The sequence below is a fragment of the Aythya ferina genome (genome assembly GCF_964211825.1).
Source record: "Aythya ferina genome assembly, chromosome: 1".
NCBI lineage: Eukaryota > Metazoa > Chordata > Aves > Anseriformes > Anatidae > Aythya > Aythya ferina.
In genome coordinates, this window is record NC_140296.1 from 117508091 (window position 1) to 117530185 (window position 22095).

At 43.0% G+C, this 22095-nt stretch overlaps 1 long non-coding RNA gene across 1 annotated transcript in view; it reads right to left on the minus strand.

The window, feature by feature from the left end:
• The window catches only part of LOC311438259, a 49195-nt gene that overhangs the window by 6691 nt on the left and 20409 nt on the right, over window positions 1-22095 (minus strand). Inside the window, exons 3-13 of the long non-coding RNA XR_014694034.1 lie at window positions 19289-19421; window positions 16034-16113; window positions 14904-15044; window positions 9924-10027; window positions 6903-6996; window positions 6675-6777; window positions 4150-4215; window positions 2169-2294; window positions 1940-2060; window positions 853-952; window positions 122-301 (exon numbers count right to left, since the gene is read on the minus strand). This is a non-coding gene — a long non-coding RNA (uncharacterized lncRNA). The remainder of the gene's footprint in view (window positions 1-121; window positions 302-852; window positions 953-1939; window positions 2061-2168; window positions 2295-4149; window positions 4216-6674; window positions 6778-6902; window positions 6997-9923; window positions 10028-14903; window positions 15045-16033; window positions 16114-19288; window positions 19422-22095) is intronic.

A 22095-nucleotide genomic window follows, 5' to 3' on the forward strand; every position in this document is an offset into this window, starting at 1 on the left:
AGAGTATACAAATAGTCCCCAGACTGAAAGACCTCCACCCACTCAGGGGAGACAGCTCCAAGGGAATTTACTCACCTCCACCTAAAAGAGGATTATGCAGTGACTAAATGATCTCACATACCAGAGAGGAAGGGGAATGCAAAACACTTCGAGTAGCAGCGCAGGGTTCCAGTCTCCTAGCCTGAGATACAGGTAACTGCTGGCTGTGCTTTGCCCTTCACAGTTCCAGTCATCTGCTCGGTTAGGGAGCGGCTGCTGTTCCCTTCCTAATCTCCAGAGTGGAGTATTAGAGGTCTTTGATCTGCAAAAATGCACAATGTGTGTTGTTTCTTAAAGTTCTGGTTAAAACTAACAAAACCACCACCGCCACACCCCACCTTCCCACAACTACTTTTTTAGTGTTTGCTTTCCATCAGCTCCTCTGAAGTATGGATGGAAACCCACAACCAGCCCTCGTAACAATGCAGCGTGGTGCTAGAGAGCTCCTCTCTCCCACCACACCAGCATCTATAATTTCAGCTCATGCTTGCCCACATTACAGACAGCAAACCAACAACCCAGCCCACAGTGAAATGCCCTCCCAGGGCTTGCAGTGAATGCAACTGTGAGCCTCACACATGCAGAGACTGACTTTTCAGAAGAGCCCAATCTCCTGGGTTACGCACACAGCTCCTGATAGGAGCTGTTGTGGCTAATGCCAACACCAAATACACTGAGCTAACAGAAGGCAGAATCAGTGGACAGATGACATTGAGCAGGCTGATGTTCAGTGGTTTGGGGCCATCTGTTAAGACACCACATGACTCCACTGACTTTTTAGAAAGGCTAACCACAGAAGAGCATTGCACTTACCTGCCAAGAAAAATGAAGTTCATGGTAAGGCATTCGAAGTAGAGAACCAGTCCACAATTTTCAGGCAGCACAAACCAGTCTCCAAAAAGGGATTGTTTGGCTTGGAAAGAAGGAAGAAAGAAGGGTTAGGTGCTATCCAGTAAATTAAGGTTATTATTTTAACTTGTTTTCTATACAAGGAAGAAGAGAATTATCCCGTAATTGCTATAGTTTGATACCCATTCCAGTCAATAAGCTGCTCCTGGCTACGTGTACGTAATATTGATTTGCAGAGGAGAGGGAAGAACCCTCTGCAGCCTGCAGCTGCCACATCCAGGGATAAGCAGGAAGGAAGGATGAACCACCAAACGTGCATCTGGCAAACGAGCTTAACTGGACAAGGCCAAAATTTTACGTCTGAACTATCGGTGAGGGGCATGCACAACCGAGTACAGCAGAAGTTCTGCAGTTTCACTGCTCAGCACCTATTTAAGAACTGTCTCGTATCAAGTGCCCTCAGCAGTCTGCTAATAGACTTGTAAGCCATCAGCTGTTCCTCTCCAGATGCAGCATTGCAAGCAGTGTTCCACATCATGATCTAAAAACCTGATGAGCTATGCTGATCGGTATGTTCCATAAACATATAACAAAACTTGCCATTGTTGAGTTATTTGTGTGCAAAAAGCAGATGATTTTATAAAATGAAAAACTTGAGCTGGCAGATCATGGGGGAGGGGGAAAACACCCACAAGAAAACAAAAAAAAAAAGAAAAAAAAAAAAGAAGAGATTCATTCCTGTGATATAGGAAGCCAGAGATGTGAATTGTCCAACCCCACTCAGCCTCTGTATGAATCTCTCATGAATGTTTTTCAAAACAGCTCCAGTCTCTTGCAGGATGTTGTCCACAGGGTTGCATACAGCCCTCATTCCACTCTGGGAAATGGGAACCCTCAAATCTAGCCAAGACCAGCCAGCAAATGGAGGACACATTTGGGGACCAAATTTGAAAACCAAGAGTATTTATCCAGTTTTAAATGTCAGACCACACTAGAAAATTACATGCAATTCATTCTGAAAAACAGAGCTGGTACAGCAAAATACAATTACCTGCTCAGATGGGATTCTCTAAGACCATCAACTGTCTCACACAGCTGGAGTTATTTGCTCATTTCAGGACTTCTGCTGCCTACACAGCACTTGCTTCAACACCTTGCGAGCTTTCTTCCCCCTAGTTAGTGGGAAAAAATGGCACCGGGCTTCAGCTTGGAGAGGCCTGATCTAGAACTTGGTTCTAATTAAAGAAGTGTTCAACCCAGCCCACTTGCAACAGTGGTACTTATTGCTCTACACCTGTGTCCACTGGACCTTGCTTCAGGATGCTTCTGAGAGGGCGGGAGGAAGGGACGGAAGAATGGAAAAAAAACAGACAGAAGACGAAGCTTGGCTATGCCTGGGTCAGCAACTGCAAATCAGAAACGAAAGCTTAAGTGAAACTTCAGCCTTAGGCACACTACAGCAAGAAAGCAAAGCAGCCCTGCTCACCCCTCTGTGCCCCAAATCCACCCCTGTTTTCTTTTAAAGACAATTTCTAGGGATAGGAGAAATGCCAGATCTGTTTTCACAATAGCAGTGACAGGAGCACAATTCCTCCAACTTCAGAAGAAGCCTGCAGGGACATTTGCACTGGAGAACACAAGGTGCTCTAGGAAATACTCATTTCAACTCTGTTTGGCATGTGCACTGAAACATCTGCTCTGGTTTTCCACACTCAGAGCACGGTAAAACCAGAGTTAACAATCTAACCTCTGAAATGAACTATGGAATGAACGAGAGCCAAGCCAAAGAATACCTTCAAACTGGGGGAGGGAGGGCTGAGGGGAAGAGCACTCAAGTTCCTTGCTGGTGCCAAAAGTCACAATTTGAAATCTCTCTACCTTTCCACATTTTTTCCACTAAGATGTGGAGAAAAAGAAAACACTTCCATTTTTTTTTTCTTTCTGTTATTACAGGCTGTCCTCTAATTTCCATAATGAGCTTTTCTATTTTTCTTGCTCCTTATTCATAATTACGCAATACTCAGACACTTACTGCCCAACTCCAACCCTGCATGCCACTATCTCAAAACTTTTATTAGTAGCAGCTTCCAGATACCACTCTGAATTCAAGCTTGCTTGATTCAGAGTCTGAGAACAGATTATCTTCCTATCAGTCCAGTCACGTCTTCATCTTCAATTTTTCTTTAATAAAATATTACAAGAGCTTTTTCCAAAGCAATGCAGCAAAGGATCTCACTAAGACACAGGGCAGATTTATCGACAGCTATTTGAGATGCTGGATGTACAAAGCCCTTTTGTATGCATTCCAGTTCAATGGCAAGCCCACAGTCCGCACCTCTATACCTACTGATGTGGGGCAGAGATGCTACATTTCCTCCACAGTTATGGTACCAAAGGGTGACCAACTTAGCCACGTATATAGGCTTATTCTGCATCCCAAGAATCAACATATCGGCCTACTGTAGTTACAAGGTTTTTGGCTGACCTCCAACTGACTAAATCTCATCTGCAGCTGCCCTCAAAATACCGTATGGACATTTGTGGTTCTCCTCAACACCACCAGGAAAGCCAGAAGCAACCACAGGCTGCCAAGTAACTGTCAGCTCAGCCAGGTTACCGTACCACACGCAGACCACAGGCAACACCGTAACAAAAGGGAAGACTTCGCTTAGTTGGGACTCAGGCCAGTAGTCTATAGATCAAGGTCCTGTGCGAGGTAGCACAGACTGAAGTTCAGTGAAGGCAACTTTGTTGTCTTGTTTAAGCTATTGTACACAGACTGTACGGCCACTCAGGCTGCTTCCAGCACTGCGCCAGGCTGTGGCTCTAGCCCTGTTGCAGGGGAGCATGCAGGACAACACAAGGGATGGCTCCACTGCCTTGATTGGTGACAGAGCTGTAGAAAAACAGGCCAGCTGCAGCAAGTACTGGGCAACTGCTGGCCTGGAAGGGACTGGCATCCTGCAGGAGTGGGCAGCAGCCTGCTGCTCTGCAGCCTGAGTGACAGGGACTGTCCCCTGTGTACTCCCTCCTGTGATCAGGGAGGCCAAGTCCTGGTCCCGCAGCCACCTTGCCGGCAGCCCAGCTGTGCTGAGACTGTTCTCCAGACAGGGAAGGCTGGGAGGGTGTTGGGCACTGCTCGCTGCCAGGGACAGAAAGCAGCAGCAACCAAGATGACTCCTTGCAGTGTCTCCAGAGCAGACAGCGGCACAGAGACCAGTAAATGTTCTCTTGTGGCTGCTGAGAGCTTTAGGCACTTACCTACACACTGGTTTCATGTGTGACTGCTCTGCAGAAGACATCAGCAACTGGTATGGTCTTTGCTTCCTAAAGAAAGGATGAATCCAAAGTGTCAACGTTATAGGCAAGATAAAAAAAAAAAAAAAAAGCTTAGTTTATTTCTTTAAATCAGCCTGCAATATTTAAACCTACCATTTTTAACAACCACGTTGTCAACTCAGATACTAAAACAGTTGTGGAAAAACCTGCTGCAAGGTGTTTCAGAAGAACTGAGAGCTTCTAGTTCCATTTCTTTACTAATATATTGCAATAGCTTATCAGTAAATAGCAGTTGAAATATTCTGTAGAAGACAGAGCTGTTCATCCAAACAGCCTATATTTAAGCACTAGTATTTGCACCTACCAGCACAATATCTGTATTAAATCACATTAAATATGTTTCCTCATCATCATCCTCCTACTGTGCACACTTCAGTCCTGTTCTAGAGGCATCATGTTGCCATCAGGGTGCTTTCTGTGACCATCTGGCTGACATCCCCCTGTGGACACCTACTAGCCTGAAGAACATCCAGCCATTGAATCTCTAAGTGTCCTACAGCTCCAGAGCTGTACTAGTACAGTCTCAAAACCTCATGGTGTAGGTAAACTCTTTTGATGCTGATCTTTTGCTTATTATCTCCCTCCAAAACTGCCACCCACCCAAGCTGTCAGCAGGGTCCTATCTTCAGTCTCCTCCCTGTAGCACAAGTCAGCCCTGCTCCCAGAACCTCAGAGCAGTCTAATCCCGGGCTGGTAGGTTCTTGTCAGCAGTGACAGTAAGCAATGGCCATCGTTCACAATAAAGCAGGGTTTGTACTATTAATGAGATAGTATCCGTCAGAACACCCATCACTTCCCAAATCATCAAGCTCACTTGCAGTTTGCCTCTCTGCCAAAGCTGCCAGTGACAGTCCTTACACCCACTGGAGGCTGGAAGGAGACCACCAACTCATTTCACATAAGCCCCAACTGACTGTCCAAGGGCAATTAATGTTCCGCTTGGCACCGAATCTCAGGAACACTCACGTAAAAAGAACCCAAACCAAATACTCCACGTTACACTTCATCTGAACATTATCCACATAAATAAGCGCAGACAGTAATGAAAGAGAGATGTCAACACTACAAGGCGCTGAAAATTATTTTAGGAATAATGAATGCTTCGGGGATTAACAGTACCATATGGTACCTTTCACCTCCAACTTACTGGTACAAATCCAGTTAGAGCAGTGTGGATAAAAACCTTTACCATCTGGTGACTTATTACTTTATGGAAAATAAACAGGTGTTTGTGTCTCACTCACCAAATCCATCGTAACTGGAAGTCTCGGTGTCTTTGTCAGTGGAGAGATCAAAGAAGGCCAGAACACTCCTCTGTCTCCCCCAGTACAGCTGGTCCGTTGACGCAAGAAGTGAGGACAGCTGAGCACAGTATCCTACTACCACCCACTATCAGAAACTAAAACATGATCTACTGTATTTCCAGCAATGACCTTTTTCAGGGAACAGGAGGATTTGTGGCTTTCGAACTGAAATCTTGTCTATTCACCTTCCTGAAGCAACAGGCATAACAATATTCTCTCTACCTCCAAGCTTTATCTTGCTTGGGTTCTTAGACTGTCACTGCTACGACAGCACTGCTATAAAATATTTCAGTTAGCAGCCCTCCCATCAGCCTTGACAAAGAAGCCTGAAGTAACTGGCACCCACACCTCAGTGAGTCCATTTGAGCACGAATCATCTTTCTTATTCAAGAGCACTGTCGGAGTTGGAGTTACCTGGTTGGTTTATAAATTTGCTCTCCTGTGCTCCAATTTCTCCCTGTTACTTTGGAGATTTTTTCTATTATATGAAAACTGTAAGCATTAACTTTTAGGTCTGAACTTAATAGCAACAGACACGGATATCCCCTGAGCTTCTTCTTCTCAATTTATTTGAGAATCACTTTTTGTACAGCAGAATTTACTGTCTGATTAATACATCCTATTTTTGTTAGCGGTATATGGGAGCTTCTCTGAATAGCTTCAGATTGCAAGAGTCAGAAGACAATGCGTTTGCCTTCTTTGAAGCTCTATTTTTATCCTGGAGCAAGCAGTGCTTTTTTGGCCAAGGCTGAATGCAGCTACTCTCACATCAGGTGATGACTGAGAGCACAAATCACATCAGAGAAATCTCTTAAGTTTCCTTGGTAAATCTGCACCTGTTGTTTTGTAGCCTCTTAATTGAAAAAAAAATAGTCAACAGTAAGTATTCTTAATTTCATTACCCTGTGTACACTTTGAACACTACAGATCAAAGGCATGGCAATCCCGGCCAAAGCCTTTCTATTATTCCTCTTTTGACTGTTTTACGAGCATGATTAACATGTGTCAGATAAGACAAAGCTAGGAAATAACTGAGAGAGCTTTGTTAAACCAAAAATCTGCCAGAAATATCATCCTACAGATCATATTTTTTCTCATTGTTCACCAGCCATGCTAGCTCGCTGGTCTGACAATGTAGCCTACCTGCGCCTAGGTGGACTGTCCAGCAAGGCTCCACAGGGAAATCTCTCATCCATCTTCTCTTCTGTGCTTTCCCAGGTACCTTTGAATTCTTATCTGTGCTCCTCTGAATACATATTAGTGCTTCATTTTAGTCACTAAACGTCCAGGGCCAAAACTGGCCCCACACAAAGGAGAACAGCTCGCATTATTTCACAGACATAAGGCAAGACTGCTTAATTTGAGCCTTACCTTCAGACATCTTCCTCGTCATTCCTAACAACTTCGCTGTCTCTTCTCAAAATGCATGGCTTCTCTTCTTCAGTTGTGCACTAATCTGGCCTTCCTACCCAGAAAAAAAAGAAAACAAGAAATTGCCATCCCCTTGACACATGATAAAATGTAATTACTAGTTGGCCGAAACTAGACTGTTACCCGAAAAAGAGAAACTTCCAGCTCCTCTGGGACTGTGCATCTAAGGAGCGAGAGAAATGCTCTTACAACCCATGGGAACTCCATCAGTGGTCCCACCACGCAGTGCAAAGATCCCTGAAGTAAATGCTTAGAAGCCTTGTGGTCCATGCAGGAGAGTACATCGTAACCATGGATGCGGTAACATTCTTCTGGGCAAACATAAACCAAGATCAGACCCAGATCCAGAACATTTGTTTTACCTTTGTAGTAAAACAAAAGGAAAAATGTCTCTATCTTTGTAATCAGAGAGATCCAGATGCTACCTATTTGTATCTCCACTTTCAGAGAAAGACTCAGTCTGTGGAACTGCCCATGCAATAGGAGTGCCACCAGCAAAGCTATGGTGGGGCCTGCAGACAAAACAGATCACTCAAGCACTCAGTATTCACAGCAGCGGGAGCTTTGGGTAACAGAAGCCCAATCCCCCAGGCTGCTAACCCAACCAAAAAGCACTGCTTGGCCTCTCCCTGTGCCCACTTGGGCACTCCTGCTGCTGCCCACGGCATCACCACAGGTTACACTGAGCTAGGTGCTCAGCTGCAGCAGGGGGCCCAAAAAACATGACAAAAAACATAGCCCTAAGAAATATTTTAGCTATATCATATCACCTGGCTGCCCGTGTGGCTTTATCAGTGTTGATGCTGGCAAGGTGTCTGGGAATGACTGCTGAGGACAAAGGATGGTCGAGCTTCCCTTTTTGGCAGCCACCCATATGTCTAAGGTGCAATTTCATGATCAGCCTAAGGCACAGTTTGTTTTGTACCTGCCTGGCAGACCACAATGTTTATGCTATTATTTGTATGACCATTACTACTTTTTACCAATGTGTTTCTTCAGCATTTTACAGTATTGACTTCCAGCCCTCTAGCTGGGATTGCTACCAATACCTTGAGCTATCAAAATAGCTGAGGAAATCAATCAGACTCCAAAACCCAGTGTTCTCCTTTTCTGCAGAGAAACAGGAAAGTGGGAGAAAGGAAAATACTTTCACACACGTTTGCACACAGTTCGTGGCTAGGACATCCTCTTTCTCAGTTATTGAGGTCAAAGTATGAAGAACTGCAGAACCCTTTCATTAATAACTCAAAAATATGGATACAAGTCTGCCTAGACTTTATGTGTACAGTTGATCCTTTTAGCTCAGTCTCCAGGTATGGGGAAGAGGGTGAAACAAATACTGCAGATTTTTTTTTTTTTTTCAGTAACACACAACTGCCAGCCAGCCAGCTAACCGCAGACTTCAGTGCTGTCAGATGTACTAGAAAACGCTCAAAAAAAAAAAAGAAAAAAAAAAAGAGGGAAGCTGATAGTATATTCTTTGTTTCTTAGCCGTCATTTTCCCTGATTCAGTTTCTGTTTTAGTTTCTGATTCTTTGTTCCCTCCTTTAATTTTCTCAACTTCTAGCTGCATTCCTTACATTACAAGCATAGTTTTTCATTTTCTCTCTTCATAAAACAGGACCTGACTAAATCCTGTACACTGAATGTACCTAATGGAATTTTCTCATGTCTCACCTCAGGTGTCTTACTTTACATACGGCTGTGTCCCCTTACATCTAGCTGCCTTTCATTGATTGCATTGTTGCAGCCCAAGTTCAACAGCCTGAACTAATTAGTGAAGAGGAGGACTGAAAGGTGGCCAGCTTGCTATATATCTGTAATAGGAGAAGCTGGCTGAAACCGGGGGCGTCTTCATCTTGCATACAAAGGCGTTTAGCAAGATCCAGTGACCAGATGGTGAACTTAACACAAACAACAAATGAGAAGCAGTTTTCCTGCATTTAATCACGCATTGGTTCTGGAGGGGTTGCTCGGATGCCGGACTCACTCCCACTTGGAGTGCTTAAACCCAGATACTTCCCCCTGCCCTTTCTAAAAAGGGACACCTGAATTTAGCCTCCAAGGGGAAAAAAAGCAGTGGCCACTCGTGAAGGCAGCTGGCAGCAGAGCCTTTTGGCACAAGCAAGTGTACTTCATTCTTGTCCTCATTTGCACCTCTGATGCAGCTGGCTGCACAGAACTAACAAGCTGCTTTAGCCTTCACTGCCTGTCCTCAGCTGCTTTTGAGCAATTCTGGCTTACGTTCTTCACACACTTACCATGATATTGACGAGCCGCAGGTACAGAAACACTTGTATAAAACTGAGTTTACAGAGCATAAACGTCTCTGTAATACCTGTACAAAACCTTAACTTTGTACACACACAGCACTATTGCAGCCAGCAAGTTTGCACCATCCTGTTCTCTGAAATGGAGAAGCGAACAAGGACTAAAAGGGACAAAGCTTCCGAAAGCTCGTGTATGCACGCACACGTATTATGCTGAAAGTTTCCCTAGTGGATTGGATTCTTACTTCTGTAAGGTCCAACGGGGCCCTCTTCTCCCCAAAATTTTACCTACTCACATGCCTCAAATGCAGTTCACATGAAGCATTCACAAATAAATTAATCATGTTTTAGTTGGTCTTTTATTGAGTTCTGTATCCTAATCTGATTCTATCTTTTTTTCAGATATTCTTCAAGTCTTTTATATGCAACATGGCCAAAAATAAGCTCAGATTATTCTTCTTTAGTGATACCATGGTTATGACACTGACCACAGCATCTTTGTATCCCTTTCTCCTCTCTAGCCTGTGCTTGATGTTTCTTTCTCCCTGTATTTCTAGAATCTCTCCTTATCAGTGTGGCCATTTTTCCTTATGGTCCTTAATACTACTGACTATGACAGCCAAGGTCCCCACTGGCCTTTCTATACTCACTTCCTCAGGACTGTTCAGCACAGTACTGACAAGGTACTTACCCGACCTGGTAACCATCTTGCCCACAGCTGCCTGGGGAGGTATCCCGGTCCCCTTTCCAATCAGCTCTTTGAACTACTTTTAATCATGATTCCTCGCTGCACCCCTGCAAACAGACATCAGTGGTATTGCCAAATATTCACTTCACTTGCTCAGCTGCAAATTGAAGAAATAAGAACTTGAGAGTTGCTGCTAACTTGAAAGAGAACAAAAAAGCAAAAAACGCCACACACACACTACACCACACTTGACCAGAACCCAAGAATCCCATTGAGAAAATAAGAAATGGAAGTTTAACTTCTTCATAATAACATGGAAAACTCTACCCCTTCCACAGTTATGTGTGTATATACCTTCCCCCCACAATTCTCATATTCTGAATTTACCTCTGACCTTGTATATTTGGTTTTCATAATCATGATAAATTACTGACATTTAAAAACAAAAAAAAAAGCCCACAATGCTTTTGTAATTAGGTGAGAAGTTTTGGGATACAGCCGTAGCTCTGTCACAGGCTTTCTAGGTTATCCTGGTCAAGTTACTAAGTGAAAGAGTTTCTAAACACGTGTCAGCCTGAAGTACTTTTACCACGACAGTCAACACCAATTCTTCACCACTACAATCAACAGGAGTACGGGGCTACAAGTATTCATGATGGGACAATCAATTAAGATCGGAATGCCTGTTTCCTGACCTACTAATTCTGCTCCTCTAATAATTAAACAGGGATAACATTAGTGCCTCTTCTGGGTGCTGAAAAGCAGAACTAAGCACTTCAGGAAGGTTCACACAGAAGTTGTACAACTGAATTTCAATGAACTAGCAAAATTAAAACTCAGCAAAACTCAACAGAGCTGGCCAATGATAAACATAAAACAAAGTAGAGAAACACCTTAAGCTTTCATTGTGGAGTACAAATAAAGATTATGAAAGATCCTGTGTCAGCTACTAGGTATGTATTACATCTAGAAAATTCTGCACAATTTATTTTGTTCACCTACATATTTAGGTACTTCAATTTGTGTCTCAGTAACTATTGTTAGCTTATACCAAGCTACAACTAATAATTGCCTTTAAAAACTGCATGCTGATCTACCTATAAGGCAATGCCAGCAAAAAAGCTTATTAAAAAGAATAAAGGAGAAAATCTGGCCAAACTTCATGGCACTTTTCATTTATCCTTTAAGAACAGTCAGGAGAGCAGATGGTATACCATTCTTGTGTAGCTTCTGAGTAAAGAGAGCTGATCCTTTTACTTAAGAGTCTTATCTCTGGTCAGTCCTCTGTTTGGGAAATGGCATATAGCAAGGTTTCTCCTTGTTACAAGAACGCGTTCCTGACAGGCCTGGAAAAATTTAAGCTTTCCTGTCAGTCAGATGAGCCCCTTTATCCCATCTGGCGACAAACCTTGGATAAAAATAGACTGCCGTCTGACTAAGCAACTGCGAGACTGAAAGACACATAAGCTTGAATGCAACTTATCTGTATATTAGTTGATCAGCTGATGCCTTTAGAGCAACACCTTATGGCTGCTGGAAAAACACGTGAGACTTCTTTCAACAGTGCACTTTTTGACAAAACTAAACAAATAAAAACAAGCATCTGTGTTTTTTGTTTGTTTGTTTTGGAGTAGACATACTACAGCTTCCCTGTTTTAGAGATGGCTTCTTCTATGTAGAAGGTCCCATGCTATTTTCTTTTCACCAATTCTGTTTCTCCACTTTCACTTTTTGGGATAGAAGAAAAAGATAGGACTCAAAAGCAAACATACTTCAGACGACCTAAAAGATACCTTTGTAAAGACTGAGGTAACACAAAGGAGTCTAACATACAGGAAGGACCACTGTTGGCTATTGGGAAGGTAATAGGACACACACAGATCAGTCTGTATTTGTGACAATAAGATGTTTCATGGTGCCCTAACAGTATTATGAGTATCAGGTTTTAGACAGATATTTATTCTGTCTCATATAAGTTCAAAAATAAAATAAATCACTGAAATAAGCTTAAAAAAGAGTCAAATTCAAAGTGAAAAAACCTCCTCCTTTCAGATCGACACATGCTTTATCAGTTTGGTCTTTTGAATTGGCTAACCCTAAAGAAGCAAGAGAAACTCTGCTAACATGAAGTTTGAATCTCTTTTTGTTACTTCAGGTTGAATAAAAATTTGTGGTAGCTCAGGATTCCTTGAGTTTATAACTATCAAATGCTAGCAATTTTTAAGTGTAATCTTTGAGATTTTTTTTAAAATGTATGTATACAGAGCACAACTCACAAAGTTATGCTTTGTTATCTGAACTCTCCATTTTGGATTTGGGATACCAGAAAAGGAATATCCCAGTTATTTTCTCTCAAGAATCACATTTTGTTGCCTAGATGAGGAGAACCTGTGAAGAGCAAAAACATTCATTAAAAAAAAAAAAAAAAAAAGGAAGGGACACTCAGATCACAGCACAAATTGGAGCTTCCTTTTTCTCCAAATGATGGTTTAATCTGTCAGAAGGAAGGACACATCAGGATGATTGTAGTATGTACTTTCCACTATCTCAGAGCCTCCTGCTCACCCATATGCTGCTTCTCACTAAGTCCAGCAGGGAGCCTTCATCCTAGTTGTGGAACTGCATGCAGTCAGACTAAATTACTGCATCTGTGCTGATGAGGATCAAATGAACATGTAGGGTTAAAAAACCCTGTAACAGCTCAGCTAATTATGGCAGGGGTAAGGGATGAGAGCTGTCATCTGGACTTGAACAAGCGATGGGAGTCAACCTGCAAGAGTATAAACTGTAAGGATTTATTGCAACACAAATGGGCACACAACTTGAGTCGCAACAGCTTTCTAGCCCAAGAAGATAGAATGTGTGAACTATAGACTGTGATGTGTTGTCAGCAGTATGGGTAAGAAGAATATGTCCAAATGCTGCTTTTAATTTTTTTTTTCTTTTAGCTGGCTTCTGTGTGCCAAGACATTAGCATGACAAACAATTCCATAATGCCTTCTTTTTTGCCATTTCAAAATGACTCCCATCTTTAAGTGTTACTCGTTTCTATTATTCCAAGACTCTTCTGAATCTCAAATGTTTTGGTTTTTATTTTAACATATTCAAGGGTAATAAAATGATTTTTATTCAGACTGTTCACTATACCCGTACTGCACAAAGCACAACACAGAACCAGCACATGGCTGCACTCCAGCAAGCTGTACCCCCTGGGGCTTACTATCAGCCTCCTGACACAACAGTTCACCCAGCTCCAAAACAGGTACAGCCTCCACCTGGTCAGGTACAATGTGTCCCATAGCATGACACTCTCATTTACCAGAGTGCCAGGCAAACTAAATGCCTCAGCACTCAAAACCTCTTAGCCCAACTGGCCAAGTTCTCTGTCATACCCACAACTGAAAGTGCAGCAGTGAAGCGCTGGTAGTAACAGAAGCAGCTTTACGCTTCAGGTTTTAAAACAATCTCCAGGATTAGGGATTAAAAGCACAGACTTTGAGGGCAAAGGCAAACAATCTGATTGGGGAAGTGAGAAACCAATATCTGTTTCTGAAGACGTTACAATACCGGGAACTTTATTCAGACAGTATCCAGTTGCAGACGGACAGTAAGACTTCAGAAATACATTTGCCATGGAGCCTATGGTAGAGAAAGGAAGGGAATCCAATTTTCTTCTCTTCTTTTACAGAGTCCATCTCTTTTTTCCTTCCTGCAATTTCAGTTTTCAACTAACTCCCTTCCCTACAGTGTAGGGATGCTACAGTTCTCACAATCAACCACATGGTTCTCACTACCTTCTCTCCGTTTCCACGAATGTCAGCTAAGCAGGTTTAAAAGCCCTTGCTTCTAATTCTCTTCCAGGCTTTGTTGACCCAGCTTCTGTTTTCTGCAGTTTTAAAGCTCTAACATCTTCCACAATAAGTTGAAGAATCCTTCCTTCATGCTCATTGACCTTAATCATGACGTAGTAGTGTTTAAGCAGTGTTTAGCACACACTAGCAACTAGCACGTTCTCTGCATTTTGTAGCACACTGACCCCAATCGGATGTATCCTTTTTAACAGCCTGCCAAGCATGTTACCTCAGACATGTTCTTCCCCATAAAAAGACACATCTGCCTTTGCCATCTCATATTTTTGCCCCTTAAACCCAACTGAGTTAACCACCACTCTCACTTTGCCCACACTCACAAAAATTTTCTCATGGAGTTGTGTCAAGTCTGCACAGAGCAAGTTACATTTCTTCTGGTCAAATGAAGAAAGAAATAATAACAACAACAATAATAATAAAAGGCAGAACAACAGAACTTCAGGGAATCCCTGCTTTGATTTCACTGCTTTTTCTCAGTGAATAATGCTCACCCTCTCTGAGTTCATTAATGACAACATAGTCTTTGATAACTTGCAAGCACAGAACCAAGAAACACTCCTCACATTGCTGTATGAGAACTCTGTTGCCCATCTTTTGATTTCACAAGAGAGATTCAGCCAATGCATAAACACAAAAGGAGTGCAAACCACTCTAACTGGAACAGAAATCAACAGACAGAGTTTCTTTACTGTAGGACGGTCAGTCAGATGTAATGCCAGTGCAACATGCTTAGCTGTTTTGACCTAGAAAGTCCTAAATGAACTGTGACTACTCCGGAGACTCCTTCACCCAGCTGTGACTCACTACAAGAAAATCTTGGGCTGGAATCTCCTGCATTGCTCCTAGCCTGATAACTGAAAACCATGTCTTTTAAAATTGTTTTTTGTCTCCTAACTTAAACTTCAAGCTAAGAAAGACTGGAGCGGCAAGCACTTGGATGTTCCGGTATTAATACCTGTGTATTGTTGCCCTGTTTTTGTATCTTGCTACTGGTTTGCTTCTAGCACAATTTCTGTTTTAATTACTGCTTGCCTTCACATTATGTTTTACATGGAGCACAGTTCCACAAACACACTAGAATATCAGGCAATAAGTTATTAAAACAAAAGCACACCTGCCAGCTGTGCAAGACAGCTACTTCCAGTTTGCCAGTCCCTCTCCTCATATTCCTTTGTGCCACGTGGTTACATCTCACCCCGGCTGCATCCGACCCTGGAGCATTCACTGGATTTCTCGTGCTGTGTTTGTGCTCGCACTGTAAGAGAGCAGAAACATCTTTCACTTGAAACGGGCACAGACTGTGTGCGGACATCGTGCACGTCCCTCTCTACTGCTGCTTCAGTGGCTTTTGAAGCCCTGCCGCTAGGCACACAAAGCGTGTGGCATCTCCAGAATCGGAGACCGGGGAGACCAGGACACCCAGGGGCGTGCCCGCAAAGGGCCAAACCTGACCCGGAGCCGCAGTCCGGGCAGCGGGCGGCCAGATCCCAGTCCCGGCCCCATTTCCATTCCTGTTCCCGTTCCCCCGGTACCGGCCCGGGGCCCAGCCCGCCGGCAGCGCCCTGTGGTCCCGCGCTGCCGCCGCCAGGGGCCGGCAGAGGCGCACGGCGGGGCGCGGCCCCGGCCCTCGCCCTCCTCCATCCTGCTCTTCCTCCTCCTCCTCCTCCTGGTCCTCCGCCGGCGCTGCCCGGGGAGCTGCCCGCTGTCCCCCGGCCGCTGCGCTGGAGGAGCGTTTCCAGCCAGAAGCCGCGCAGCTGCGGCATCATCTGAGCGGGGAGTACATGTGCGTGTCGATCAGCAATACCAGCACCGCCACAGCAAAGCTTTCCTTCAGCAAAGTCTTTTAGTGCCAATTATTTTATAGCATCGAACTCCAAAGGTTATTTGAACATGGCAAAAAAAAGTGAATCGTCTTGAACCTCTGCATGTTGCCCAGCTCTGAAAAGCTTGTATTTCTGTTTCTCTGCAGTATTTTCCTTCTTCCAGGCCTCAGCACTTTCTTAACACTATTATTTAATAAACTTTGTTTCTCTGTGCCTGGTTATTGAATTCCATTTGTTTTACTCTACCTGTGCATCAAGCACTGCTGCTCACACAGATGACCGCATGGGCTAAAATAAACTCTTCTAGAAAATGTTTCACTCAAAACCCCTGCATTTCTCATGGCACACTGTTTGGTGAAAGTTCACCTGTGACAGTTGAGTTGACAGAAGTGCTGTTGCAAGTAAATAAACACAAACTCACCTCAAATGAAGTTTCACAAGGGAGTTTCATCTGTACATAGTACTTTGTAAAAATAAAGTTCATTAGTAGCAGCAAGATGCCTGGAAAAAAAAAAAAAAAAAGCAAGATAAGTTTATTCCCCTTGCAGGATAGGAAACATTCTTGCACGTCCCTGAACTTTCAATACCTCATGTGCAAGCTCTGATATTTGACAAAAAGCAACAAACACTCAGCCCCTTACCTCACTGCTCCATGAAAATGAAAGGACAGCTACTCCCTCCACCAAATACCATGCATTCTCAAACTCTTTCAGTGAAACTAGAACATACGACAAGTTGATATAACACCCGATACTCAGTCCTAAATAACCCCGAGAATGTCGTGTTAAACCCTTACTTCCTGTACTAGGAGAGAGCATGAACACATCTTGATGTCACTTAGTTTTATAGATCTTTGCCATATTCCCCTCTCAGTTGTATCTCTTGAAGACGTCACCCTGAAGCTGTCACAGAAGGGGAAGAAAAGCAGTGACACCAAATGAATGAAAGCTATATATTAATTGTGTCAGTGAACCTAGTCCAACTTGAGCTCCGGTTTTCAGAAACTATTTTCAGTCCAGTTTTCAGTAAGGCTTACAAGCCTTTTTTTTTTCTTTTTTTCCTAGAAGGTAAAGATGAAGCAATAGCTAGCAGATTCTGGGAAACAAACAAAACAAAACCATGGATTCCTCAAAAAAAAACCAAACACACACCAAACATATGCACTTCAGAAGAACATAAGGCATGTCCTTCTGATCCCTTCAAAGAATGGCTTTTGCCACTTCTGTTGAAGAGGCAGCACCATCAGGATGGCTGGACACAGGAAACAACAGAAGCAGATTTTCCTTGCACTACTTTCTCTTTTGGAAGCCTACTCACTTACAGAGTATGTCTTCCAAAGGTAAATTCATTCTGTATGTTAAATCTTGGATGAGAACCCTAACCGTGTCAGTTAAAATCAGCAAGTGTCACTTAACTCGAAAAGAATTTAAAATAGGGAAAGGCAGGATGCCCTAAGGTTAATATCACAGGGGCAGCAGATCAACTGAAACTGAATGAGGCAGAGCAGAAATTTGCCTTGCGTAGTAGCCTCATCCCAGCACTAGCAGCAGGAGTGGTTTAAGTTCTGACCTTGGATTTTATGCAGAGGACGTCACGCTTTTGCAGGTCCATGTTGCAAGCCAGCATCGTGCTCGTGTGCTTGAATGGCCTGAAATACTATCACCTGCTTCGCAGAAGAGTGCGTTAGCAGAGGTTCATCTCTGCGCTGCACGGCTTCCGCTCAGAGTTGGCCAGCATCCATCTGGCTTCAGGCACAGGCAGAGCAAGCTTGTGTCTGCCTGCTAAATACCATGCAAATGGCCCCTTACTTTACAGTTCTGGTATGAAAGGGACTGTCCAAGAACACATGATGAACAGACACAGTTACATGGTAAAAATAAAAAGAATATAGGTGAAAGTTTCGAGATAACCCATATATCACTGATCTGTATTCATGCTGGTGAACTGAAAAGAATACAGATTGGAGTGCATCATATCCGACTGTTATTTTGTACATCAGGACAGACTCTGGTTGAATTTTTACAAAATTGCTGTAAGAACGAGACCTAATCTCTATATAAACTGCAATTAACTGCCTAGGGCATCTGTGGTTGACCAGAATTTATAGGCTTAGATACCTAAAATGTGAGCAATGTTGTTTGAGAGCTAACTAAAGCCAGGCATCTGTCTAGCATGCTGGCAGGTTGCTAAAATTTGGCCAACAATCTGTATTCCATGGAAAATATCAACTCCACTAGTATGCATACAGCTCAGTGTCAGATGTAAACACACTTCCATTTCATTAGCTGCTCACCAGCTAAGTGCAAGGAGAAACACAAGCTGCTGGGGATTGTGTTTAACATTTTATTTCATTAATCTTTATTACCAACCCCTCAGACTTTCCACAGGTACGCAGATTTTTAACTAAAATGGTAACTGTGCCGAAAACTGTGTTGTCAGCTTGCATCTTTGAGCCATTAGTAATAGTATCTCACTTGGAACAAACAAGCGGCTTGGTCTTTGGGTCTTCACCTCCTTGGTTCAGATTTAAGAACTCAGAGAATCTCCAACTTCCATATTGCCTCAAAGGAAAACCAGCAACAACAAGAACACAACAAACAAACAAACACACAACAATCACCCTGAAGACTGTACTCAACAGTAGGTGAAAAATGGTGTTTTCTAGATTTTTACAAGACTCGCTCTTTTTTTCAGACTGGTCAAGGATAGAGCAGAAAGCAACATAAGTGGTAAGGAGCTGACAACAAAACTACAGTTTATAAACATTTTTCTTCATGTAGTATTTGAGGAACTTAATTGGGAACTTCTCTCCCTCGGTGGTGCTTTGACACCAGTAGGTAGCTCAGCACCATCACATTGGCTCGCATTGCCACTCCTCCAAAGGACGGGGGAGAAAACAGCATGAAAAAACCCTTGTGGACTAACATAAGGACAGAGACATCATTCAACAGTTACCATAATGGGCAAAACTAACTCAGCATAAGGAAGTTTAATGTAATTCACTGCCTATTTAGAACAGACTAGATCAGTGAGAACTAAAAGCAACCCCAAAACAACTTCCCACCCCCCCCACACCCCTTCTCTCCCAGCCTCACCCCGAGTGGCACAGGGGAACAAGGAATGGGGGCTGCAGTCAGTCCCTGATGCTTTGTAATCTACCACTCCTTCATTTTCATGCTCTGCCCCTGCTCCACATGGGGTCCCTCCCATGGCATGCTGTCCTTCCCAGCATTTTTTTCCCCTTCCTTAACTCTGCTCTCCCAGAGGCCCACCCAGTGTTGCTCCCTGGCTCAGCTCTGGCCAGCAGCAGGTCCCTTTGGAGCCGGCTGGAGCTGGCTCTGCTCTGACATGGGGCAGCTGCTGGGCTCTGCTCACAGAGGCCACCCCTGCAGTCCTGCTGCTATCAAAACCTTGCCACATAAACCCAATAAACCCTCCATGACAAAGCAATTAACAACACAGTCCTTCCCAGACACAAATATCCTCATAGAGAAGCGCTCTAACTGATGGTCTGAATTAGTAGCCAGAGATTACTTCATGTATTTGGCCAATGAGGACAGCTACGAAGTAACCTGCCACTCCTCTCTACAACAAAGCTACTCCCTTGCCCAACCCAGGCTACAATCTTATTCCCTCCTCCCTCTCCCAAGTCCGCCCTGGCTCTTTTGAAACTCACCAGGTGTTGGTCAAGGCCACTATCTTTCTTGAGAGTGCTTCTAAAGTTACTGCAGGATTGTTCCGCCTTCCTGCCAAGCTGCCAGTCATCACAGGGCAAGCACCTTCTTATACTGCTCGTTTCTCCTCCTCTGCTAAGATAAGTTGTATGACACAGGTTATTGCTGTGTAACCATACCAGTGCTGGGGTGAGAGGTATACCCCACTTACAGTTGTAATAAAGTGGAACAAACTTAAATACGTTGGCAAGGCACAAGTCGGAAAAACATTCATTATCAAGAAGCATCCATCTTTTCTGCAAAAGCATCCACTGTGCGGACAAGAGCCCACCTCCCTTGATCAGTTACCCGCTTTCACATACGTAGCTGTGGAGGTAGGTGGCCAGAGGGCTCTCTTGCACCTCCAAACATAACACAAGTGGTCTCCCAGTCTGTTGCCAGTATCAGAGAGTTGGAAGACTGAGGAACTGAGCTCTTGGAGTAATATTGTAGTTCTCATCTCATCCCTAGCTTTTGTTTGCTGGCTGTGACACCAGTTCTGCATTACTATATTTATCAGATTTCAGAACAGTGTAAGATTTATGGGCAAAAAGTATTCTCTCCAAAACTGGAAAAACACGAATAGCAAAGCAACTCTGGCAGAGCCAACAAGCAACTATTTCTCACCAATCTAAAGATGCTAGCTTGTTAAAATGGCACAAGTAAGTTTATTCAGCATGTGCTTGAGCACACGATGCCAACATCAACCCAAGGCCACCTGTTATGGATGAACTGTTCCCATATTAACCATTATAAACCTTTCCCATTGCAGCACATTTAGGCTGGCAAGATGCAGAGGGCATCAGGATGGTATGAACTGAAGTTTTCCACCGATTTTGTAGCAGCAGCCAGGCTTCTTCTCTGAATTTAATGTTGTCTACGTCACTTGTTCAGGAGGAATGGGAGAGTTTTATGCTTAGTAAGCTCTTTTCATTAAAAATTGATAAACTCTACAGCTTTCTAAGTCTCTGTAGCTATTTCTTCCTTTTATTCTTCTTATATAATAATAGCCTATGGACAAATTTGGAAAGGGTAAGTGAGGACACATTCTATTTTGACTAAAACTGTAAAAAGATAATATTATTTATAATGCACCTATCACAGTGGCATCTGAATGCTAAGAAGTTTAGCAGACAGGTTTTAAAGGCAAATAAACAGAAAGGATAATTTACATTCCCCACTTAGGCATGCCATTTGGACGTACTGCTCTCTCTTTCCCCTCTCCTACAGATGTTAAGAAAGTGACTGCAGAGAAATCTCAAGTGCAGCTACTCCCATACTCCAGAATAACAAGCTTTCTGCATGGTTTATTCTGCTCAAATGCAATTCTCACTGATCACTTGACAGGTGATGCAGCCAACCAAAACAAAAAACTATATTTAAATCTGGGTTGATGTTTTAGAAGAAAATAAAATCCTGTCTGCCCTGAACAGGATCAGTTTCTTTTCTAAACCAGAATAGTATTTTGGAAGCCAAACTGCTTTCTGATCGACATACCACACCAAGTGTGGTCAAACAAATGTAGAAATAGTCTATTTAATCTGGAATCTTGGCTGACAATGGACAGCACCAAAAAATTACCAGAAGAAAAAAGAAAACTCACATTTCAGAGATCAAATCTGGAAAATACTTCAGTAAAATCTGGCCCCCCACAAATATACACACAGATCTGTGGTTACTTGGAGTCCTGTATACCATCACTGTAGTAGAAAAATGAAAAAGCTACCTTCGGATCTCCAGTCACAGCTGTCCAAGTTCAAGGCAGCTGCTATAGAATAAAAATATACTTTATTTATTCCTGATAAGCAGGAATGACTCATGAGAACAGTTTTCTGTTATGTCAGTCCATAAATCTGCAAAACAAACATGATTATTGCCCTCAAAGTAATTTGCTCTAATAACTCCCATCAGTTTCTGTGGGCTGACTTCAAGAAAAGTCTCCGTCCATATAGCTGTGTTACACTCGATTTTAAGATGGCTAGTATCTTAGCATGATCTGGTTTTGTTTTTACTATTATAAAGTGTCAAACAGTGTGGCTGTCTTTGGAAATTACACAAGGGATAACATCTGTTAGCGTTGCTGTTCCAGTAAGAGTCATGGCCAATCCAGTTCAGATGCATAAAAAAGTAACTCGAGACCAAGTTCATGCTTTGCATTAAAGCTTACTGGAATCCTTAAGCCAACTCTCGATATTGTGAAAATGAAAGTTACAGCTAGGAAATTTTTCTGTTGGAAATGCATCAATCCCCTATGCAACAACAACTAAACACATGCTTGCATATCACAAAGATGTCCAAAATCTTAACCAGGCACCCACTTAAAAGCCTGTGTGATGAAGCTGAAACACCCAGTCTGCAAACAACAAGAAGATACATAAGGTGTCTGGCACCTCAGGTCAGAAGGCGAATGTGCTGAGATCATGCTGACCAGGACTGCCTAATTGCTTCCGTGTTTCCCCTCACCTCCCCAAATCTGCACTCTGTCCTATGCTTAGCCTACCTTTAAATAGTTTTTACTAGCAGAGAAGTTAGGTATACTAGCGAAAATTCTAGAGTACTTTCCACAACAGGAATATAATCACATTCGTGTCACTGTATTTTCATTCTAGTTCACCACACATAGGAAATAGACACTTAAAAGAAATAAAAGAAACAGCTTAGGAGGAGTTATCAAAAGAAAAAAAAACAAAACACACACACACACAAGGCAATTAATTAAGGCCACAGAATGGGAGCAAATGCAGAGGCACTAGTAAAAGGGTGACAGGTT